The sequence below is a fragment of the Somniosus microcephalus genome, unplaced genomic scaffold (assembly GCF_052327205.1).
Source record: "Somniosus microcephalus isolate GS21.2 unplaced genomic scaffold, FLI_Smic_1.0 unresolved_chr1, whole genome shotgun sequence".
NCBI classification, from domain to species: domain Eukaryota; kingdom Metazoa; phylum Chordata; class Chondrichthyes; order Squaliformes; family Somniosidae; genus Somniosus; species Somniosus microcephalus.
In genome coordinates this window covers 127101948-127125114 of record NW_028225179.1, presented here as the reverse complement: position 1 = coordinate 127125114, position 23167 = coordinate 127101948, and positions in this window count along the sequence as shown.

The window sequence follows — 23167 nt, the reverse complement described above, 5'->3', positions numbered from 1 at the left end:
GTGCTCGGTGTGTCTGTGCTCGGTGTGTGTGTGCTCGGTGTGTGTGTGCTTGGTGTGTGTGTGCTCGTTGTGTGTGTGCTCGGTGTGTGTGTGCTCTGTGTGTGTGTGCTCGGTGTGTGTGTGCTCGGTGTGTGTTTGCTCGGTTTGTGTGTGCTCGGTGTGTGTGTGCTCGGTGTGTGGTGCTCGGTGTGTGTGTGCTCGGTGTGTGTGTGCTCAGTGTGTGTGTGCTCAGTGTGTGTGCTCCGTGTGTGTGCTCGGTGTGTGTGTGCTCGGTGTGTGTGTGCTCGGTGTGTATGTGCTCAGTGTGTGTGCTCAGTGATGTGTGCTCAGTGTGTGTGTGCTCGGTGTGTTTGTGCTCAGTGTGTGTGCTCGGTGTGTGTGTGTTCGGTGTGTGTGTGCTCAGTGTGTGTGTGCTCAGTGTGTGCCTGCTCGGTGTGTGTCTGCTCGGTGTGTGTGTGCTCGGTGTGTGTGTGCTCGGTGTGTGCGTGCTCGGTGTGTGCGTGCTCGGTGTGTGCGTGCTCGGTGTGTGTGTGCTCGGTGTGTGCGTGCTCAGTGTGTGTGTGTGCTCGGTGTGTGTGTGCTCGGTGTGTGTGTGCTCGGTGTGTGTGTGCTCGGTGTGTGTGTGCTCAGTGTGTGTGTGCTCGGTGTGTGTGCTCGGTGTGTGTGTGCTCGGTGTGTGTGTGCTCGGTGTGTGTGTGCTCGGTGTGTGTGTGCTCAGTGTGTGTGTGCTCGGTGTGTGTGTGCTCGGTGTGTGTGCTCAGTGTGTGTGTGCTCAGTGTGTGGGTGCTCAGTGTGTGTGTGCTCGGTGTGTGTGTGCTCGGTGCGTGTGTGCTTGGTGTGTGTGTGCTCAGTGTGTGTGTGCTCGGTGTGTGTGTGCTCGGTGCGTGTGTGCTCGGTGCGTGTGTGCTCGGTGTGTGTGTGCTCGGTGTGTGTGTGCTCAGTGTGTGTGCTTACTGTGTGTGTGCTCGGTGTGTGTGTGCTCGGTGTGTGTGTGCTCAGTGTGTGTGTGCTCGGTGTGTGTAGCTTGGTGTGTGTGTGTTCAGTGTGTGTGTGCTCAGTGTGTGTGTGCTCGGTGTGTGTGTGCTCGGTGTGTTTGTGCTCGGTGTGTGTGTGCTCAGTGTGTGTGTGCTCGATGTGTGCGTGCTCGGTGTGTGCGTGCTCGGTGTGTGCGTGCTCGGTGTGTGTGTGCTCGGTGTGTGCGTGCTCGGTGTGTGCATGCTCGGTGTGTGCGTGCTCGGTGTGTGTGTGCTCGGTGTGTGTGCTCAGTGTGTGTGTGCTTGGTGTGTGTGCTCGGTGTGTGTGTGCTCAGTGTGTGTGTGCTCGGTGTGTGTGTGCTCGGTGTGTGTGTGCTCGGTGTGTGTGTGCTCAGTGTGTGTGTGCTCGGTGTGTGTGTGCTCGGTGTGTTTGCTCAGTGTGTGTGTGCTCAGTGTGTGGGTGCTCAGTGTGTGTGTGCTCGGTGTGTGTGTGCTCGGTGCGTGTGTGCTTGGTGTGTGTGTGCTCAGTGTGTGTGTGCTCGGTGTGTGTGTGCTCGGTGCGTGTGTGCTCGGTGCGTGTGTGCTCGGTGTGTGTGTGTTCGGTGTGTGTGTGCTCAGTGTGTGTGCTTACTGTGTGTGTGCTCGGTGTGTGTGTGCTCGGTGTGTGTGTGCTCAGTGTGTGTGTGCTCGGTGTGTGTAGCTTGGTGTGTGTGTGTTCAGTGTGTGTGTGCTCAGTGTGTGTGTGCTCGGTGTGTGTGTGCTCGGTGTGTGTGTGCTCGGTGTGTGTGTGCTCGGTGTGTGTGTGCTCAGTGTGTGTGTGCTCGATGTGTGCGTGCTCGGTGTGTGCGTGCTCGGTGTGTGTGTGCTCGGTGTGTGCGTGCTCGGTGTGTGCGTGCTCGGTGTGTGCATGCTCGGTGTGTGCGTGCTCGGTGTGTGTGTGCTCGGTGTGTGTGTGCTCGGTGTGAGTGTGCTCGATGTGTGTGTGCTCGGTGTGTGTGCTCAGTGTGTGTGTGCTTGGTGTGTGTGTGCTCGGTGTGTGTGTGCTCAGTGTGTGTGCTCAGTGTGTGTGTGCTCAGTGTGTGTGTGCACGGTGTGTGTGTGCTCGGTGTGTGTGTGCTCAGTGTGTGTGTGCTCAGTGTGTGTGTGCTCAGTGTGTGTGTGTTCAGTGTGTGTGTGCTCGGTGTGTGTGTGCTCGGTGTGTGTGTGCTCCGTGTGTGTGTGCTCGGTGTGTGTGTGCTCGGTGTGTGTGTGTTCAGTGTGTGTGTGCTCGGTGTGTGTGTGCTCGGTGTGTGTGTGTTCAGTGTGTGTGTGCTCGGTGTGTGTGTGTTCAGTGTGTGTGTGCTCGGTGTGTGTGTGCTCGGTGTGTGTGTGTTCAGTGTGTGCGTGCTCGGTGTGTGTGTGCTCGGTGTGTGTGTGCTCGGTGTGTGTGTGCTCAGTGTGTGTGTGCTCGATGCGTGCATGCTCGGTGTGTGCGTGCTCGGTGTGTGCGTGCTCGGTGTGTGCGTGCTCGGTGTGTGCGTGCTCAGTGTGTGTGTGCTCGATGTGTGTGTGCTCGGTGTGAGTGTGCTCGATGTGTGTGTGCTCGGTGTGTGTGCTCGGTGTGTGTGTGCTCGGTGTGTCAGTGCTCGGTGTGTCTGTGCTCGGTGTGTCTGTGCTCGGTGTGTGTGTGCTCGGTGTGTGTGTGCTCGGTGTGTGTGCGCTCGTTGTGTGTGTGCTCGGTGTGTGTGTGCTCTGTGTGTGTGTTCTCGGTGTGTGTGTGCTCGGTGTGTGTGTGCTCGGTTTGTGTGTGCTCGGTGTGTGTGTGCTCGGTGTGTGTGTGCTCGGTGTGTGTGTGCTCAGTGTGTGTGTGCTCAGTGTGTGTGTGTGCTCGGTGTGTGTGTGCTCGGTGTGTGTGTCCTCAGTGTGTGTGCTCGGTGTGTGTGTGCTCAGTGTGTGTCTGCTCATGTGCGTGTGCTCGGTGTGTGTGTGCTCAGTGTGTGTGTGCTCAGTGTGTGTGTGCTCAGTGTGTGTGTGTTCAGTGTGTGTGTGCTCGGTGTGTGTGTGCTCGGTGTGTGTGTGCTCAGTGTGTGTGTGCTCGGTGTGTGTGTGCTCGGTGTGTGTGTGTTCAGTGTGTGTGTGCTCGGTCTGTGTGTGCTCGGTGTGTGTGTGTTCAGTGTGTGTGTGCTCGGTGTGTGTGTGCTCAGTGTGTTTGTGCTCGGTGTGTGTGTGCTCGGTGTGTGTGTGTTCAGTGTGTGTGTGCTCGGTGTGTGTGTGCTCGGTGTGTGTGTGCTCGGTGTGTGTGTGCTCAGTGTGTGTGTGCTCGATGCGTGCGTGCTCGGTGTGTGCGTGCTCGGTGTGTGCGTGCTCGGTGTGTGCGTGCTCGGTGTGTGTGTGCTCGGTGTGTGTGTGCTCGGTGTGTGTGTGCTCGGTGTGAGTGTGCTCGATGTGTGTGTGCTCGGTGTGTGTGCTCGGTGTGTGTGTGCTCGGTGTGTCAGTGCTCGGTGTGTCTGTGCTCGGTGTGTCTGTGCTCGGTGTGTGTGTGCTCGGTGTGTGTGTGCTTGGTGTGTGTGTGCTCGTTGTGTGTGTGCTCGGTGTGTGTGTGCTCTGTGTGTGTGTGCTCGGTGTGTGTGTGCTCGGTGTGTGTTTGCTCGGTTTGTGTGTGCTCGGTGTGTGTGTGCTCGGTGTGTGGTGCTCGGTGTGTGTGTGCTCGGTGTGTGTGTGCTCAGTGTGTGTGTGCTCAGTGTGTGTGCTCCGTGTGTGTGCTCGGTGTGTGTGTGCTCGGTGTGTGTGTGCTCGGTGTGTATGTGCTCAGTGTGTGTGCTCAGTGTGTGTGTGCTCAGTGTGTGTGTGCTCGGTGTGTTTGTGCTCAGTGTGTGTGCTCGGTGTGTGTGTGTTCGGTGTGTGTGTGCTCAGTGTGTGTGTGCTCAGTGTGTGCCTGCTCGGTGTGTGTCTGCTCGGTGTGTGTGTGCTCGGTGTGTGTGTGCTCGGTGTGTGCGTGCTCGGTGTGTGCGTGCTCGGTGTGTGCGTGCTCGGTGTGTGTGTGCTCGGTGTGTGCGTGCTCAGTGTGTGTGTGTGCTCGGTGTGTGTGTGCTCGGTGTGTGTGTGCTCGGTGTGTGTGTGCTCGGTGTGTGTGTGCTCAGTGTGTGTGTGCTCGGTGTGTGTGCTCGGTGTGTGTGTGCTCAGTGTGTGTGTGCTCGGTGTGTGTGTGCTCGGTGTGTGTGTGCTCAGTGTGTGTGTGCTCGGTGTGTGTGTGCTCGGTGTGTGTGCTCAGTGTGTGTGTGCTCAGTGTGTGGGTGCTCAGTGTGTGTGTGCTCGGTGTGTGTGTGCTCGGTGCGTGTGTGCTTGGTGTGTGTGTGCTCAGTGTGTGTGTGCTCGGTGTGTGTGTGCTCGGTGCGTGTGTGCTCGGTGCGTGTGTGCTCGGTGTGTGTGTGCTCGGTGTGTGTGTGCTCAGTGTGTGTGCTTACTGTGTGTGTGCTCGGTGTGTGTGTGCTCGGTGTGTGTGTGCTCAGTGTGTGTGTGCTCGGTGTGTGTAGCTTGGTGTGTGTGTGTTCAGTGTGTGTGTGCTCAGTGTGTGTGTGCTCGGTGTGTGTGTGCTCGGTGTGTTTGTGCTCGGTGTGTGTGTGCTCAGTGTGTGTGTGCTCGATGTGTGCGTGCTCGGTGTGTGCGTGCTCGGTGTGTGCGTGCTCGGTGTGTGTGTGCTCGGTGTGTGCGTGCTCGGTGTGTGCATGCTCGGTGTGTGCGTGCTCGGTGTGTGTGTGCTCGGTGTGTGTGCTCAGTGTGTGTGTGCTCGGTGTGTGTGTGCTCGGTGTGTGTGTGCTCAGTGTGTGTGCTCAGTGTGTGTGTGCTCAGTGTGTGTGTGCACGGTGTGTGTGTGCTCGGTGTGTGTGTGCTCAGTGTGTGTGTGCTCAGTGTGTGTGTGCTCAGTGTGTGTGTGTTCAGTGTGTGTGTGCTCGGTGTGTGTGTGCTCGGTGTGTGTGTGCTCAGTGTGTGTGTGCTCGGTGTGTGTGTGCTCGGTGTGTGTGTGTTCAGTGTATGTGTGCTCGGTGTGTGTGTGCTCGGTGTGTGTGTGTTCAGTGTGTGTGTGCTCGGTGTGTGTGTGCTCAGTGTGTGTGTGCTCGGTGTGTGTGTGCTCGGTGTGTGTGTGTTCAGTGTGTGCGTGCTCGGTGTGTGTGTGCTCGGTGTGTGTGTGCTCGGTGTGTGTGTGCTCAGTGTGTGCGTGCTCGATGCGTGCATGCTCGGTGTGTGCGTGCTCGGTGTGTGCGTGCTCGGTGTGTGCGTGCTCGGTGTGTGCGTGCTCGGTGTGTGTGTGCTCGGTGTGTGTGTGCTCGGTGTGAGTGTGCTCGATGTGTGTGTGCTCGGTGTGTGTGCTCGGTGTGTGTGTGCTCGGTGTGTCAGTGCTCGGTGTGTCTGTGCTCGGTGTGTCTGTGCTCGGTGTGTGTGTGCTCGGTGTGTGTGTGCTCGGTGTGTGTGTGCTCGTTGTGTGTGCGCTCGGTGTGTGTGTGCTCTGTGTGTGTGTTCTCGGTGTGTGTATGCTCGGTGTGTGTTTGCTCGGTTTGTGTGTGCTCGGTGTGTGTGTGCTCGGTGTGTGTGTGCTCGGTGTGTGTGTGCTCAGTGTGTGTGTGCTCAGTGTGTGTGCTCCGTGTGTGTGCTCGGTGTGTGTGTGCTCGGTGTGTGTGTGCTCGGTGTGTATGTGCTCAGTGTGTGTGCTCAGTGTGTGTGTGCTCGGTGTGTGTGTGCTCGGTGTGTGTCTGCTCGGTGTGTGTGTGCTCAGTGTGTGTGTGCTCAGTGTGTGCATGCTCGGTGTGTGCGTGCTCGGTGTGTGCGTGCTCGGTGTGTGTGTGCTCGGTGTGTGCGTGCTCAGTGTGTGTGTGTGCTCGGTGTGTGTGTGCTCGGTGTGTGTGTGCTCGGTGTGTGTGTGCTCAGTGTGTGTGTGCGGTGTGTGTGCTCGGTGTGTGTGTGCTCAGTGTGTGTGTGCTCGGTGTGTGTGTGCTCGGTGTGTGTGTGCTCGGTGTGTGTGTGCTCAGTGTGTGTGTGCTCGGTGTGTGTGTGCTCGGTGTGTGTGCTCAGTGTGTGTGTGCTCAGTGTGTGGGTGCGCAGTGTGTGTGTGCTCGGTGTGTGTGTGCTCGGTGCGTGTGTGCTTGGTGTGTGTGTGCTCAGTGTGTGTGTGCTCGGTGTGTGTGTGCTCGGTGCGTGTGTGCTCGGTGCGTGTGTGCTCGGTGTGTGTGTGCTCGGTTTGTGTGTGCTCAGTGCGGGAGTGCTCGGTGTGTGTGTGCTCGGTGTGTATGTGCTCGGTGTGTGTGTGCTCGGTGTGGGTGTGCTCGGTGTGTGTGTGCTCGGTGTGTGTGTGCTCGGTGTGTGTGCTCAGTGTGTGTGTGCTCGGTGTGTGTGTGCTCGGTGTGTGTTTGCTCAGTGTGGGTGTGCTCGGTGTGTGTGTGCTCAGTGTGTGTGTGCTCGGTGTGTGTGTGCTCGGTGTGTGTGTGCTCGGTGTGTGTGTGCTCAGTGTGTGTGTGCTCGGTGTGTGTGTGCTCGGTGTGTGTGTGCTCGGTGTGTGTGTGCTCGGTGTGTGTGTGCTCGATGTGTGTGCTCGGTGTGTGTGTGCTCGGTGTGTGTGCTCAGTGTGTGTGTGCTCGGTGTTTGTGTGCTCGGTGTGTGTGTGCTCGGTGTGTGTGTGTTCGGTGTGGGTGTGCTTGGTGTGTGTGCTCGGTGTGTGTGTGCTCAGTGTGTGTGTGCTCAGTGTGTGTGTGCTTGGTGTGTGTGTGCTCGGTGTGTATGTGCTCGGTGTGTGTGCGCTCGGTGTGTGTGTGCTCGGTGTGTGTGTGCTCGGTGTGTGTGCTCAGTGTGTGTGTGCTCAGTGTGTGTGTGCTCGGTGTGTGTGTGCTCGGTATGTGTGTGCTCGGTGTGTGTGTGCTCGGTGTGTGTGTGCTCAGTGTGTGTGTGTGCTCAGTGTGTGTGTGTGCTCGGTGTGTGTGTGCTCAGTGTGTGTGTGCTCGGTGTGTGTGAGCTCAGTGTGTGTGTGCTCAGTGTGTGTGTGCTCGGTGTGTGTGTGCTCGGTGTGTGTGCTCAGTGTGCGTATGCTCAGTGTGTGTGTGCTCAGTGTGTGTGCTCGGTGTGTGTGTGCTCGGTGTGTGTGCTCAGTGTGTGTGTGCTCAGTGTGTGTGTGTGCTCAGTGTGTGTGTGCTTGGTGTGTGTGCTCGGTGTGTGTGTGCTCGGTGTGTGTGTGCTCGGTGTGTGTGTGCTCAGTGTGTGTGTGCTCGGTGTGTGTGTGCTCAGTGTGTGTGTGCTCGGTGTGTGAGTGCTCGGTGTGTGTGTTCTCAGTGTGTGTCTGCTCGGTGTGTGTGCTCGGTGTGTGTGTGCTCGGTGTGTGTGTGCTCGGTGTGTGTGTGCTCAGTGTGTGTGTGCTCGGTGTGTGTGTGCTCGGTGTGTGTGCTCAGTGTGTGTATGCTCAGTGTGTGTGTGCTCAGTGTCTGTGCTCGGTGTGTGTGTGCTCGGTGTGTGTGCTCAGTGTGTGTGTGCTCAGTGTGTGTGTGTCCTCAGTGTGTTTGTGCTCGGTGTGTGTGCTCGGTGTGTGTGTGCTCGGTGTGTGTGTGCTCGGTGTGTGTGTGCTCAGTGTGTGTGTGCTCCGTGTGTGTGTGCTCAGTGTGTGTGTGCTCGGTGTGTGAGTGCTCGGTGTGTGTGTGCTCAGTGTGTGTGTGCTCGGTGTGTGTGCTCGGTGTGTGTGTGCTCGGTGTGTGTGTGCTCGGTGTGTGTGTGCTCAGTGTGTGTGTGCTCGGTGTGTGTGTGCTCAGTGTGTGAGTGCTCGGTGTGTGTGTGCTCGGTGTGTGTGTGCTCGGTGTGTGTGTGCTAGGTGTGCGTGTGCTCGGTGTGCGTGTGCTCGGTGTGTTTGTGCTCGGTGTGTGTGTGCTCGGTGTGTGTGTGCTCGGTGTGTGTGTGCTCGGTGTGTGTGTGCTCGGTGTGTGTGTGTGCTCGGTGTGTGTGTGCTCGGTGTGTGTGTGCTCGGTGTGTGTGTGCTCAGTGTGTGTGCTTACTGTGTGTGTGCTCGGTGTGTGTGTGCTCGGTGTGCGTGTGCTCAGTGTGTGTGTGCTCGGTGTGTGTAGCTTGGTGTGTGTGTGTTCAGTGTGTGTGTGCTCAGTGTGTGTGTGCTCAGTGTGTGTTTGCTCGGTGTGTGTGTGCTCGGTGTGTGTGTGCTCAGTGTGTGTGTGTTCGATGTGTGCATGCTCGGTGTGTGCGTGCTCGGTGTGTGTGTGCTCGGTGTGTGCATGCTCGGTGTGTGCGTGCTCGGTGTGTGTGTGCTCTGTGTGTGTGCTCGGTGTGTGTGTGCTCGGTGTGAGTGTGCTCGATGTGTGTGTGCTCGGTGTGTGTGCTCAGTGTGTGTGTGCTCGGTGTGTGTGTGCTCGGTGTGTGTGTTCTCAGTGTGTGTGCTCAGTGTGTGTGTGCTCAGTGTGTGTGTGCACGGTGTGTGTGTGCTCGGTGTGTGTGTGCTCAGTGTGTGTGTGCTCGGTGTGTGTGAGCTCGGTGTGTGTGTGCTCAGTGTGTGTGTGCTCGGTGTGTGTGTGCTCGGTGTGTGTGCTCAGTGTGCGTATGCTCAGTGTGTGTGTGCTCAGTGTGTGTGCTCGGTGTGTGTGTGCTTGGTGTGTGTGCTCAGTGTGTGTGTGCTCAGTGTGTGTGTGTGCTCAGTGTGTGTGCTTACTGTGTGTGTGCTCGGTGTGTGTGTGCTCGGTGTGTGTGTGCTCAGTGTGTGTGTGCTCGGTGTGTGTAGCTCGGTGTGTGTGTGTTCAGTGTGTGTGTGCTCAGTGTGTGTGTGCTCGGTGTGTGTGTGCTCGGTGTGTGTGTGCTCGGTGTGTGTGTGCTCGGTGTGTGTGTGCTCGATGTGTGCGTGCTCGGTGTGTGCGTGCTCGGTGTGTGTGTGCTCGGTGTGTGCGTGCTCGGTGTGTGCGTGCTCGGTGTGTGTGTGCTCGGTGTGTGTGTGCTCGGTGTGTGTGTGCTCGGTGTGTGTGTGCTCGGTGTGAGTGTGCTCGATGTGTGTGTGCTCGGTGTGTGTGCTCAGTGTGTGTGCGCTCGGTGTGTGTGTGCTCGGTGTGTGTGTGCTCAGTGTGTGTGCTCAGTGTGTGTGTGCTCAGTGTGTGTGTGCACGGTGTGTTTGTGCTCAGTGTGTGTGATCGGTGTGTGTGTGTTCGGTGTGTGTGTGCTCAGTGTGTGTGTGCTCGGTGTGTGTGCGCTCGGTGTGTGTGTGCTTGGTGTGAGTGTGCTCGATGTGTGTGTGCTCGGTGTGTGTGCTCGGTGTGTGTGTGCTCGGTGTGTCAGTGCTCGGTGTGTCTGTGCTCGGTGTGTCTGTGCTCGGTGTGTGTGTGCTCGGTGTGTGTGTGCTCGGTGTGTGTGTGCTCGGTGTGTGTGTGCTCGGTGTGTGTGTGCTCATTGTGTGTGTGCTCGGTGTGTGTGTGCTCTGTGTGTGTGTGCTCGGTGTGTGTGTGCTCGGTGTGTGTGTGCTCGGTGTGTGTGTGCGCGGTTTGTGTGTGCTCGGTGTGTGTGTGCTCGGTGTGTGGTGCTCGGTGTGTGTGTGCTCGGTGTGTGTGTGCTCAGTGTGTGTGTGCTCAGTGTGTGTGCTCAGTGTGTGCGCTCGGTGTGTGTGTGCTCAGTGTGTGTGCTCGGTGTGTGTGTGCTCGGTGTGTGTGTGCTCGGTGTGTATGTGCTCAGTGTGTGTGCTCAGTGTGTGTGTGCTCGGTGTGTGTGTGTTCGGTGTGTGTGTGCTCAGTGTGTGTGTGCTCAGTGTGTGTGCTCGGTGTGTGCGTGCTCGGTGTGTATGTGCTCAGTGTGTGTGTGCTCGGTGTGTGTGCTCAGTGTGTGTTCGGTGCGTGTGTGCTCGGTGTGTGTGTGCTCAGTGTGTGCGTGCTCGGTGTGTGTGTGCTCAGTGTGTGTGTGCTCAGTGTGTGTGTGCTCAGTGTGTGTGTGCTCGGTGTGTGTGTGCTCGGTGTGTATGTGCTCAGTGTGTGTGCTCAGTGTGTGTGTGCTCAGTGTGTGTGTGCTCGGTGTGTTTGTGCTCAGTGTGTGTGCTCGGTGTGTGTGTGTTCGGTGTGTGTGTGCTCAGTGTGTGTGTGCTCAGTGTGTGCGTGCTCGGTGTGTGCGTGCTCGGTGTGTATGTGCTCAGTGTGTGTGTGCTCGGTGTGTGTGTGCTCGGTGTGTGTGTGCTCGGTGTGTGTGTGCTCGGTGTGTGCGTGCTCGGTGTGTGCGTGCTCGGTGTGTGTGTGCTCGGTGTGTGCGTGCTCAGTGTGTGTGTGTGCTCGGTGTGTGTGTGCTCGGTGTGTGTGTGCTCGGTGTGTGTGTGCTCGGTGTGTTTGTGCTCGGTGTGTGTGTGCTCAGTGTGTGTGTGCTCGGTGTGTGCGTGCTCGGTGTGTATGTGCTCAGTGTGTGTGTGCTCGGTGTGTGCGTGCTCAGTGTGTGTGTGCTCAGTGTGTGCGTGCTCAGTGTGTGTGTGTGCTCGGTGTGTGTGTGCTCGGTGTGTGTGTGCTCGGTGTGTGTGTGCTCGGTGTGTGAGTGCTCAGTTTGTGTGTGCTCAGTGTGTGTGCTCGGTGTGTGTGTGCTCAGTGTGTGTGTGCTCGGTGTGTGTGTGCTCGGTGTGTGTGTGCTCAGTGTGTGTGTGCTCGGTGTGTGTGTGCTCAGTGTGTGTGTGCTCGGTGTGTGTGTGCTCGGTGTGTGTGCTCAGTGTGTGTGTGCTCAGTGTGTGGGTGCTCAGTGTGTGTGTGCTCGGTGTGTGTGTGCTCGGTGCGTGTGTGCTTGGTGTGTGTATGCTCGGTGTGTGTGTGCTCGGTGCGTGTGTGCTCGGTGCGTGTGTGCTCGGTGTGTGTGTGCTCGGTGTGTGTGTGCTCGGTGTGTGTGTGCTCAGTGCGGGTGTGCTCGGTGTGTGTGTGCTCGGTGTGTGTGTGCTCGGTGTGTGTGTGCTCGGTGTGTGTGTGCTCAGTGTGTGTGTGCTCGGTGTGTGTGCTCGGTGTGTGTGTGCTCAGTGTGTGTGTGCTCGGTGTGTGTGTGCTCGGTGTGTGTGTGCTCAGTGTGTGTGTGCTCGGTGTGTGTGTGCTCGGTGTGTGTGCTCAGTGTGTGTGTGCTCAGTGTGTGGGTGCTCAGTGTGTGTGTGCTCGGTGTGTGTGTGCTCGGTGCGTGTGTGCTTGGTGTGTGTGTGCTCAGTGTGTGTGTGCTCGGTGTGTGTGTGCTCGGTGCGTGTGTGCTCGGTGCGTGTGTGCTCGGTGTGTGTGTGCTCGGTGTGTGTGTGCTCAGTGTGTGTGCTTACTGTGTGTGTGCTCGGTGTGTGTGTGCTCGGTGTGTGTGTGCTCAGTGTGTGTGTGCTCGGTGTGTGTAGCTTGGTGTGTGTGTGTTCAGTGTGTGTGTGCTCAGTGTGTGTGTGCTCGGTGTGTGTGTGCTCGGTGTGTTTGTGCTCGGTGTGTGTGTGCTCAGTGTGTGTGTGCTCGATGTGTGCGTGCTCGGTGTGTGCGTGCTCGGTGTGTGCGTGCTCGGTGTGTGTGTGCTCGGTGTGTGCGTGCTCGGTGTGTGCATGCTCGGTGTGTGCGTGCTCGGTGTGTGTGTGCTCGGTGTGTGTGCTCAGTGTGTGTGTGCTCGGTGTGTGTGTGCTCGGTGTGTGTGTGCTCAGTGTGTGTGCTCAGTGTGTGTGTGCTCAGTGTGTGTGTGCACGGTGTGTGTGTGCTCGGTGTGTGTGTGCTCAGTGTGTGTGTGCTCAGTGTGTGTGTGCTCAGTGTGTGTGTGTTCAGTGTGTGTGTGCTCGGTGTGTGTGTGCTCGGTGTGTGTGTGCTCAGTGTGTGTGTGCTCGGTGTGTGTGTGCTCGGTGTGTGTGTGTTCAGTGTATGTGTGCTCGGTGTGTGTGTGCTCGGTGTGTGTGTGTTCAGTGTGTGTGTGCTCGGTGTGTGTGTGCTCAGTGTGTGTGTGCTCGGTGTGTGTGTGCTCGGTGTGTGTGTGTTCAGTGTGTGCGTGCTCGGTGTGTGTGTGCTCGGTGTGTGTGTGCTCGGTGTGTGTGTGCTCAGTGTGTGCGTGCTCGATGCGTGCATGCTCGGTGTGTGCGTGCTCGGTGTGTGCGTGCTCGGTGTGTGCGTGCTCGGTGTGTGCGTGCTCGGTGTGTGTGTGCTCGGTGTGTGTGTGCTCGGTGTGAGTGTGCTCGATGTGTGTGTGCTCGGTGTGTGTGCTCGGTGTGTGTGTGCTCGGTGTGTCAGTGCTCGGTGTGTCTGTGCTCGGTGTGTCTGTGCTCGGTGTGTGTGTGCTCGGTGTGTGTGTGCTCGGTGTGTGTGTGCTCGTTGTGTGTGCGCTCGGTGTGTGTGTGCTCTGTGTGTGTGTTCTCGGTGTGTGTATGCTCGGTGTGTGTTTGCTCGGTTTGTGTGTGCTCGGTGTGTGTGTGCTCGGTGTGTGTGTGCTCGGTGTGTGTGTGCTCAGTGTGTGTGTGCTCAGTGTGTGTGCTCCGTGTGTGTGCTCGGTGTGTGTGTGCTCGGTGTGTGTGTGCTCGGTGTGTATGTGCTCAGTGTGTGTGCTCAGTGTGTGTGTGCTCGGTGTGTGTGTGCTCGGTGTGTGTCTGCTCGGTGTGTGTGTGCTCAGTGTGTGTGTGCTCAGTGTGTGCATGCTCGGTGTGTGCGTGCTCGGTGTGTGCGTGCTCGGTGTGTGTGTGCTCGGTGTGTGCGTGCTCAGTGTGTGTGTGTGCTCGGTGTGTGTGTGCTCGGTGTGTGTGTGCTCGGTGTGTGTGTGCTCAGTGTGTGTGTGCGGTGTGTGTGCTCGGTGTGTGTGTGCTCAGTGTGTGTGTGCTCGGTGTGTGTGTGCTCGGTGTGTGTGTGCTCGGTGTGTGTGTGCTCAGTGTGTGTGTGCTCGGTGTGTGTGTGCTCGGTGTGTGTGCTCAGTGTGTGTGTGCTCAGTGTGTGGGTGCGCAGTGTGTGTGTGCTCGGTGTGTGTGTGCTCGGTGCGTGTGTGCTTGGTGTGTGTGTGCTCAGTGTGTGTGTGCTCGGTGTGTGTGTGCTCGGTGCGTGTGTGCTCGGTGCGTGTGTGCTCGGTGTGTGTGTGCTCGGTTTGTGTGTGCTCAGTGCGGGAGTGCTCGGTGTGTGTGTGCTCGGTGTGTATGTGCTCGGTGTGTGTGTGCTCGGTGTGGGTGTGCTCGGTGGGTGTGTGCTCGGTGTGTGTGTGCTCGGTGTGTGTGCTCAGTGTGTGTGTGCTCGGTGTGTGTGTGCTCGGTGTGTGTTTGCTCAGTGTGGGTGTGCTCGGTGTGTGTGTGCTCAGTGTGTGTGTGCTCGGTGTGTGTGTGCTCGGTGTGTGTGTGCTCGGTGTGTGTGTGCTCAGTGTGTGTGTGCTCGGTGTGTGTGTGCTCGGTGTGTGTGTGCTCGGTGTGTGTGTGCTCGGTGTGTGTGTGCTCGATGTGTGTGCTCGGTGTGTGTGTGCTCGGTGTGTGTGCTCAGTGTGTGTGTGCTCGGTGTTTGTGTGCTCGGTGTGTGTGTGCTCGGTGTGTGTGTGTTCGGTGTGGGTGTGCTTGGTGTGTGTGCTCGGTGTGTGTGTGCTCAGTGTGTGTGTGCTCAGTGTGTGTGTGCTTGGTGTGTGTGTGCTCGGTGTGTATGTGCTCGGTGTGTGTGCGCTCGGTGTGTGTGTGCTCGGTGTGTGTGTGCTCGGTGTGTGTGCTCAGTGTGTGTGTGCTCAGTGTGTGTGTGCTCGGTGTGTGTGTGCTCGGTATGTGTGTGCTCGGTGTGTGTGTGCTCGGTGTGTGTGTGCTCAGTGTGTGTGTGTGCTCAGTGTGTGTGTGTGCTCGGTGTGTGTGTGCTCAGTGTGTGTGTGCTCGGTGTGTGTGAGCTCAGTGTGTGTGTGCTCAGTGTGTGTGTGCTCGGTGTGTGTGTGCTCGGTGTGTGTGCTCAGTGTGCGTATGCTCAGTGTGTGTGTGCTCAGTGTGTGTGCTCGGTGTGTGTGTGCTCGGTGTGTGTGCTCAGTGTGTGTGTGCTCAGTGTGTGTGTGTGCTCAGTGTGTGTGTGCTTGGTGTGTGTGCTCGGTGTGTGTGTGCTCGGTGTGTGTGTGCTCGGTGTGTGTGTGCTCAGTGTGTGTGTGCTCGGTGTGTGTGTGCTCAGTGTGTGTGTGCTCGGTGTGTGAGTGCTCGGTGTGTGTGTTCTCAGTGTGTGTCTGCTCGGTGTGTGTGCTCGGTGTGTGTGTGCTCGGTGTGTGTGTGCTCGGTGTGTGTGTGCTCAGTGTGTGTGTGCTCGGTGTGTGTGTGCTCGGTGTGTGTGCTCAGTGTGTGTATGCTCAGTGTGTGTGTGCTCAGTGTCTGTGCTCGGTGTGTGTGTGCTCGGTGTGTGTGCTCAGTGTGTGTGTGCTCAGTGTGTGTGTGTCCTCAGTGTGTTTGTGCTCGGTGTGTGTGCTCGGTGTGTGTGTGCTCGGTGTGTGTGTGCTCGGTGTGTGTGTGCTCAGTGTGTGTGTGCTCCGTGTGTGTGTGCTCAGTGTGTGTGTGCTCGGTGTGTGAGTGCTCGGTGTGTGTGTGCTCAGTGTGTGTGTGCTCGGTGTGTGTGCTCGGTGTGTGTGTGCTCGGTGTGTGTGTGCTCGGTGTGTGTGTGCTCAGTGTGTGTGTGCTCGGTGTGTGTGTGCTCAGTGTGTGAGTGCTCGGTGTGTGTGTGCTCGGTGTGTGTGTGCTCGGTGTGTGTGTGCTAGGTGTGCGTGTGCTCGGTGTGCGTGTGCTCGGTGTGTTTGTGCTCGGTGTGTGTGTGCTCGGTGTGTGTGTGCTCGGTGTGTGTGTGCTCGGTGTGTGTGTGCTCGGTGTGTGTGTGTGCTCGGTGTGTGTGTGCTCGGTGTGTGTGTGCTCGGTGTGTGTGTGCTCAGTGTGTGTGCTTACTGTGTGTGTGCTCGGTGTGTGTGTGCTCGGTGTGCGTGTGCTCAGTGTGTGTGTGCTCGGTGTGTGTAGCTTGGTGTGTGTGTGTTCAGTGTGTGTGTGCTCAGTGTGTGTGTGCTCAGTGTGTGTTTGCTCGGTGTGTGTGTGCTCGGTGTGTGTGTGCTCAGTGTGTGTGTGTTCGATGTGTGCATGCTCGGTGTGTGCGTGCTCGGTGTGTGTGTGCTCGGTGTGTGCATGCTCGGTGTGTGCGTGCTCGGTGTGTGTGTGCTCTGTGTGTGTGCTCGGTGTGTGTGTGCTCGGTGTGAGTGTGCTCGATGTGTGTGTGCTCGGTGTGTGTGCTCAGTGTGTGTGTGCTCGGTGTGTGTGTGCTCGGTGTGTGTGTTCTCAGTGTGTGTGCTCAGTGTGTGTGTGCTCAGTGTGTGTGTGCACGGTGTGTGTGTGCTCGGTGTGTGTGTGCTCAGTGTGTGTGTGCTCGGTGTGTGTGAGCTCGGTGTGTGTGTGCTCAGTGTGTGTGTGCTCGGTGTGTGTGTGCTCGGTGTGTGTGCTCAGTGTGCGTATGCTCAGTGTGTGTGTGCTCAGTGTGTGTGCTCGGTGTGTGTGTGCTTGGTGTGTGTGCTCAGTGTGTGTGTGCTCAGTGTGTGTGTGTGCTCAGTGTGTGTGCTTACTGTGTGTGTGCTCGGTGTGTGTGTGCTCGGTGTGTGTGTGCTCAGTGTGTGTGTGCTCGGTGTGTGTAGCTCGGTGTGTGTGTGTTCAGTGTGTGTGTGCTCAGTGTGTGTGTGCTCGGTGTGTGTGTGCTCGGTGTGTGTGTGCTCGGTGTGTGTGTGCTCGGTGTGTGTGTGCTCGATGTGTGCGTGCTCGGTGTGTGCGTGCTCGGTGTGTGTGTGCTCGGTGTGTGCGTGCTCGGTGTGTGCGTGCTCGGTGTGTGTGTGCTCGGTGTGTGTGTGCTCGGTGTGTGTGTGCTCGGTGTGTGTGTGCTCGGTGTGAGTGTGCTCGATGTGTGTGTGCTCGGTGTGTGTGCTCAGTGTGTGTGCGCTCGGTGTGTGTGTGCTCGGTGTGTGTGTGCTCAGTGTGTGTGCTCAGTGTGTGTGTGCTCAGTGTGTGTGTGCACGGTGTGTTTGTGCTCAGTGTGTGTGATCGGTGTGTGTGTGTTCGGTGTGTGTGTGCTCAGTGTGTGTGTGCTCGGTGTGTGTGCGCTCGGTGTGTGTGTGCTTGGTGTGAGTGTGCTCGATGTGTGTGTGCTCGGTGTGTGTGCTCGGTGTGTGTGTGCTCGGTGTGTCAGTGCTCGGTGTGTCTGTGCTCGGTGTGTCTGTGCTCGGTGTGTGTGTGCTCGGTGTGTGTGTGCTCGGTGTGTGTGTGCTCGGTGTGTGTGTGCTCGGTGTGTGTGTGCTCGGTGTGTGTGTGCTCATTGTGTGTGTGCTCGGTGTGTGTGTGCTCTGTGTGTGTGTGCTCGGTGTGTGTGTGCTCGGTGTGTGTGTGCTCGGTGTGTGTGTGCGCGGTTTGTGTGTGCTCGGTGTGTGTGTGCTCGGTGTGTGGTGCTCGGTGTGTGTGTGCTCGGTGTGTGTGTGCTCAGTGTGTGTGTGCTCAGTGTGTGTGCTCAGTGTGTGCGCTCGGTGTGTGTGTGCTCAGTGTGTGTGCTCGGTGTGTGTGTGCTCGGTGTGTGTGTGCTCGGTGTGTATGTGCTCAGTGTGTGTGCTCAGTGTGTGTGTGCTCGGTGTGTGTGTGTTCGGTGTGTGTGTGCTCAGTGTGTGTGTGCTCAGTGTGTGTGCTCGGTGTGTGCGTGCTCGGTGTGTATGTGCTCAGTGTGTGTGTGCTCGGTGTGTGTGCTCAGTGTGTGTTCGGTGCGTGTGTGCTCGGTGTGTGTGTGCTCAGTGTGTGCGTGCTCGGTGTGTGTGTGCTCAGTGTGTGTGTGCTCAGTGTGTGTGTGCTCAGTGTGTGTGTGCTCGGTGTGTGTGTGCTCGGTGTGTATGTGCTCAGTGTGTGTGCTCAGTGTGTGTGTGCTCAGTGTGTGTGTGCTCGGTGTGTTTGTGCTCAGTGTGTGTGCTCGGTGTGTGTGTGTTCGGTGTGTGTGTGCTCAGTGTGTGTGTGCTCAGTGTGTGCGTGCTCGGTGTGTGCGTGCTCGGTGTGTATGTGCTCAGTGTGTGTGTGCTCGGTGTGTGTGTGCTCGGTGTGTGTGTGCTCGGTGTGTGTGTGCTCGGTGTGTGCGTGCTCGGTGTGTGCGTGCTCGGTGTGTGTGTGCTCGGTGTGTGCGTGCTCAGTGTGTGTGTGTGCTCGGTGTGTGTGTGCTCGGTGTGTGTGTGCTCGGTGTGTGTGTGCTCGGTGTGTTTGTGCTCGGTGTGTGTGTGCTCAGTGTGTGTGTGCTCGGTGTGTGCGTGCTCGGTGTGTATGTGCTCAGTGTGTGTGTGCTCGGTGTGTGCGTGCTCAGTGTGTGTGTGCTCAGTGTGTGCGTGCTCAGTGTGTGTGTGTGCTCGGTGTGTGTGTGCTCGGTGTGTGTGTGCTCGGTGTGTGTGTGCTCGGTGTGTGAGTGCTCAGTTTGTGTGTGCTCAGTGTGTGTGCTCGGTGTGTGTGTGCTCAGTGTGTGTGTGCTCGGTGTGTGTGTGCTCGGTGTGTGTGTGCTCAGTGTGTGTGTGCTCGGTGTGTGTGTGCTCAGTGTGTGTGTGCTCGGTGTGTGTGTGCTCGGTGTGTGTGCTCAGTGTGTGTGTGCTCAGTGTGTGGGTGCTCAGTGTGTGTGTGCTCGGTGTGTGTGTGCTCGGTGCGTGTGTGCTTGGTGTGTGTATGCTCGGTGTGTGTGTGCTCGGTGCGTGTGTGCTCGGTGCGTGTGTGCTCGGTGTGTGTGTGCTCGGTGTGTGTGTGCTCGGTGTGTGTGTGCTCAGTGCGGGTGTGCTCGGTGTGTGTGTGCTCGGTGTGTATGTGCTCGGTGTGTGTGTGCTCGGTGTGGTTGTGCTCGGTGTGTGTGTGCTCGGTGTGTGTGTGCTCGGTGTGTGTTTGGTCAGTGTGGGTGTGCTCGGTGTGTGTGTGCTCGGTGTGTGTGTGCTCAGTGTGTGTGTGCTCGGTGTGTGTGTGCTCAGTGTGTGGGTGCTCAGTGTGTGTGTGCTCGGTGTGTGTGTGCTCGGTGCGTGTGTGCTTGCTGTGTGTGTGCTCAGTGTGTGTGTGCTCGGTGTGTGTGTGCTCGGTGCGTGTGTGCTCAGTGCGTGTGTGCTCGGTGTGTGTGTGCTCGGTGTGTGTGTGCTCGGTGTGTGCGTGCTCAGTGCGGGAGTGCTCGGTGTGTGTGTGCTCGGTGTGTATGTGCTCGGTGTGTGTGTGCTCGGTGTGGGTGTGCTCGGTGTGTGTGTGCTCGGTGTGTGTGTGCTCGGTGTGTGTGTGCGCTCGGTGTGTGTGTGCTCAGTGTGTGTGTGCTCGGTGTGTGTGAGCTCGGTGTGTGTGTGCTCAGTGTGTGTGTGCTCGGTGTGTGTGTGCTCGGTGTGTGTGCTCAGTGTGCGTATGCTCAGTGTGTGTTTGCTCAGTGTGTGTGCTCGGCGTGTGCGTGCTCGGTGTGTGTGCTCAGTGTGTGTGTGCTCAGTGTGTGTGTGTGCTCAGTGTGTGTGTGCTCGGTGTGTGTGCTCGGTGTGTGTGTGCTCGGTGTGTGTGTGCTCGGTGTGTGTGTGCTCAGTGTGTGTGTGCTCGGTGTGTGTGTGCTCAGTGTGTGTGTGCTCGGTGTGTGAGTGCTCGGAGTGTGTGTGCTCAGTGTGTGTCTGCTCGGTGTGTGTGCTCGGTGTGTGTGTGCTCGGTGTGTGTGTGCTCGGTGTGTGTGTGCTCGGTGTGTGTGTGCTCAGTGTGTGTGTGCTCGGTGTGTGTGTGCTCGGTGTGTGTGCTTAGTGTGTGTATGCTCAGTGTGTGTGTGCTCAGTGTCTGTGCTCGGTGTGTGTGTGCTCGGTGTGTGTGCTCAGTGTGTGTGTGCTCAGTGTGTGTGTGTCCTCAGTGTGTTTGTGCTCGGTGTGTGTGCTCGGAGTGTGTGTTCTCGGTGTGTGTGTGCTCGGTGTGTGTGTGCTCAGTGTGTGTGTGCTCGGTGTGTGTGTGCTCAGTGTGTGTGTGCTCGGTGTGTGAGTGCTCGGTGTGTGTGTGCTCAGTGTGTGTGTGCTCGGTGTGTGTGCTCGGTGTGTGTGTGCTCGGTGTGTGTGTGCTCGGTGTGTGTGTTCTCAGTGTGTGTGTGCTCGGTGTGTGTGTGCTCAGTGTGTGAGTGCTCGGTGTGTGTGTGCTCGTTGTGTGTGTGCTCGGTGTGTGTGCTCAGTGTGTGTGTGCTCAGTGTGTATGTGCTGAGTGTGTGTGTGCTCGGTGTGTGTGTGCTCGGTGTGAGTGTGCTCGGTGTGTGTGTGCTAGGTGTGCGTGTGCTCGGTGTGCGTGTGCTCGGTGTGTTTGTGCTCGGTGTGTGTGTGCTCGGTGTGTGTGTGCTCGGTGTGTGTGTGCTCGGTGTGTGTGTGCTCGGTGTGAGTGTGCTCGGTGTGTGTGTGTGCTCGGTGTGTGTGTGCTCGGTGTGTGTGTGCTCGGTGTGTTTGTGCTCAGTGTGTGTGCTTACTGTGTGTGTGCTCGGTGTGTGTGTGCTCGGTGTGTGTGTGCTCGGTGTGTGTGTGCTCGGTGTGTGTGTGCTCAGTGTGTGTGTGCTCGGTGTGTGTAGCTCGGTGTGTGTGTGTTCAGTGTGTGTGTGCTCGGTGTGTGTGTGCTCGGTGTGTGTGTGCTCGGTGTGTGTGTGCTCGGTGTGTGTGTGCTCCGTGTGTGTGTGCTCGATGTGTGCGTGCTCGGTGTGTGCGTGCTCGGTGTGTGTGTGCTCGGTGTGTGCGTGCTCGGTGTGTGCGTGCTCGGAGTGTGTGTGCTCGGTGTGTGTGTGCTCGGTGTGTGTGTGCTCGGTGTGTGTGTGCTCGGTGTGAGTGTGCTCGATGTGTGTGTGCTCGGTGTGTGTGCTCAGTGTGTGTGTGCTCGGTGTGTGTGTGCTCGGTGTGTGTGTGCTCAGTGTGTGTGTTCAGTGTGTGTGTGCTCAGTGTGTGTGTGCTCGGTGTGTGTGCGCTCGGTGTGTGTGTGCTCGGTGTGAGTGTGCTAAATGTGTGTGTGCTCGGTGTGTGTGCTCGGTGTGTGTATGCTCGGTGTGTCAGTGCTCGGTGTGTCTGTGCTCGGTGTGTCTGTGCTCGGTGTGTGTGTGCTCGGTGTGTGTGTGCTCGGTGTGTGTGTGCTCGGTGTGTGTGTGCTCGTTGTGTGTGTGCTCGGTGTGTGTGTGCTCTGTGTGTGTGTGCTCGGTGTGTGTGTGCTCGGTGTGTGTGTGCTCGGTGTGTGTGTGCTCGGTTTGTGTGTGCTCGGTGTGTGTGTGCTCGGTGTGTGGTGCTCGGTGTGTGTGTGCTCGGTGTGTGTGTGCTCAGTGTGTGTGTGCTCAGTGTGTGTGCTCAGTGTGTGTGCTCGGTGTGTGTGTGCTCGGTGTGTGTGTGCTCGGTGTGTATGTGCTCAGTGTGTGTGCTCAGTGTGTGTGTGCTCAGTGTGTGTGTGCTCGGTGTGTTTGTGCTCAGTGTGTGTGCTCGGTGTGTGTGTGCTCAGTGTGTGCGTGCTCAGTGTGTGCGTGCTCGGTGTGTGTGTGCTCGGTGTGTGTGTGCTCGGTGTGTGTGTGCTCAGTGTGAGTGTGCTCGGTGTGTGTGTGCTCAGTGCGGGTGTGCTCGGTGTGTGTGCTCGGTGTGTATGTGCCTGGTGTGTGTGTGCTCGGTGTGGTTGTGCTCGGTGTGTGTGTGCTCGGTGTGTGTGTGCTCGGTGTGTGTTTGGTCAGTGTGGGTGTGCTCGGTGTGTGTGTGCTCGGTGTGTGTGTGCTCGGTGTGTGTGTGCTCAGTGTGTGTGTGCTCGGTGTGTGTGTGCTCAGTGTGTGGGTGCTCAGTGTGTGTGTGCTCGGTGTGTGTGTGCTCGGTGCGTGTGTGCTTGGTGTGTGTGTGCTCAGTGTGTGTGTGCTCGGTGTGTGTGTGCTCGGTGCGTGTGTGCTCAGTGCGTGTGTGCTCGGTGTGTGTGTGCTCGGTGTGTGTGTGCTCTGTGTGTGTGTGCTCAGTGCGGGAGTGCTCGGTGTGTGTGTGCTCGGTGTGTATGTGCTCGGTGTGTGTGTGCTCGGTGTGGGTGTGCTCGGTGTGTGTGTGCTCGGTGTGTGTGTGCTCGGTGTGTGTGCTCAGTGTGTGTGTGCTCGGTGTGTGTGTGCTCAGTGTGTGTGTGCTCGGTGTGTGTGAGCTCGGTGTGTGTGTGCTCAGTGTGTGTGTGCTCGGTGTGTGTGTGCTCGGTGTGTGTGCTCAGTGTGCGTATGCTCAGTGTGTGTGTGCTCAGTGTGTGTGCTCGGCGTGTGTGTGCTCGGTGTGTGTGCTCAGTGTGTGTGTGCTCAGTGTGTGTGTGTGCTCAGTGTGTGTGTGCTCGGTGTGTGTGCTCGGTGTGTGTGTGCTCGGTGTGTGTGTGCTCGGTGTGTGTGTGCTCAGTGTGTGTGTGCTCGGTGTGTGTGTGCTCAGTGTGTGTGTGCTCAGTGTGTGAGTGCTCGGAGTGTGTGTGCTCAGTGTGTGTCTGCTCGGTGTGTGTGCTCGGTGTGTGTGTGCTCGGTGTGTGTGTGCTCGGTGTGTGTGTGCTCAGTGTGTGTGTGCTCGGTGTGTGTGTGCTCGGTGTGTGTGCTCAGTGTGTGTATGCTCAGTGTGTGTGTGCTCAGTGTCTGTGCTCGGTGTGTGTGTGCTCGGTGTGTGTGCTCAGTGTGTGTGTGCTCAGTGTGTGTGTGTCCTCAGTGTGTTTGTGCTCGGTGTGTGTGCTCGGCGTGTGTGTGCTCGGTGTGTGTGTGCTTGGTGTGTGTGTGCTCAGTGTGTGTGTGCTCGGTGTGTGTGTGCTCAGTGTGTGTGTGCTCGGTGTGTGAGTGCTCAGTGTGTGTGTGCTCAGTGTGTGTGTGCTCGGTGTGTGTGCTCGGTGTGTGTGTGCTCGGTGTGTGTGTGCTCGGTGTGTGTGTGCTCAGTGTGTGTGTGCTCGGTGTGTGTGTGCTCAGTGTGTGAGTGCTCGGTGTGTGTGTGCTCGGTGTGTGTGTGCTCGGTGTGTGTGCTCAGTGTGTGTGTGCTCAGTGTGTATGTGCTGAGTGTGTGTGTGCTCGGTGTGTGTGTGCTCGGTGTGAGTGTGCTCGGTGTGTGTGTGCTAGGTGTGCGTGTGCTCGGTGTGCGTGTGCTCGGTGTGTTTGTGCTCGGTGTGTGTGTGCTCGGTGTGTGTGTGCTCGGTGTGTGTGTGCTCGGTGTGTGTGTGCTCGGTGTGAGTGTGCTCGGTGTGTGTGTGTGCTCGGTGTGTGTGTGCTCGGTGTGTGTGTGCTCGGTGTGTTTGTGCTCAGTGTGTGTGCTTACTGTGTGTGTGCTCGGTGTGTGTGTGCTCGGTGTGTGTGTGCTCAGTGTGTGTGTGCTCGGTGTGTGTAGCTCGGTGTGTGTGTGTTCAGTGTGTGTGTGCTCGGTGTGTGTGTGCTCGGTGTGTGTGTGCTCGGTGTGTGTGTGCTCGGTGTGTGTGTGCTCCGTGTGTGTGTGCTCGATGTGTGCGTGCTCGGTGTGTGCGTGCTCGGTGTGTGTGTGCTCGGTGTGTGCGTGCTCGGTGTGTGCGTGCTCGGTGTCTGTGTGCTCGGTGTGTGTGTGCTCGGTGTGTGTGTGCTCGGTGTGTGTGTGCTCGGTGTGAGTGTGCTCGATGTGTGTGTGCTCGGTGTGTGTGCTCAGTGTGTGTGTGCTCGGTGTGTGTGTGCTCGGTGTGTGTGCGCTCGGTGTGTGTGTGCTCGGTGTGAGTGTGCTCGATGTGTGTGTGCTCGGTGTGTGTGCTCGGTGTGTGTATGCTCGGTGTGTCAGTGCTCGGTGTGTCTGTGCTCGGTGTGTCTGTGCTCGGTGTGTGTGTGCTCGGTGTGTGTGTGCTCGGTGTGTGTGTGCTCGGTGTGTGTGTGCTCGGTGTGTGTGTGCTCGTTGTGTGTGTGCTCGGTGTGTGTGTGCTCTGTGTGTGTGTGCTCGGTGTGTGTGTGCTCGGTGTGTGTGTGCTCGGTGTGTGTGTGCTCGTTTTGTGTGTGCTCGGTGTGTGTGTGCTCGGTGTGTGGTGCTCGGTGTGTGTGTGCTCGGTGTGTGTGTGCTCAGTGTGTGTGTGCTCAGTGTGTGTGCTCAGCGTGTGTGCTCGGTGTGTGTGTGCTCGGTGTGTGTGTGCTCGGTGTGTATGTGCTCAGTGTGTGTGCTCAGTGTGTGTGTGCTCAGTGTGTGTGTGCTCGGTGTGTTTGTGCTCAGTGTGTGTGCTCGGTGTGTGTGTGCTCAGTGTGTGCGTGCTCAGTGTGTGCGTGCTCGGTGTGTGTGTGCTCGGTGTGTGTGTGCTCGGTGTGTGTGTGATCAGTGTGTGTGTGCTCAGTGTGTGCGTGCTC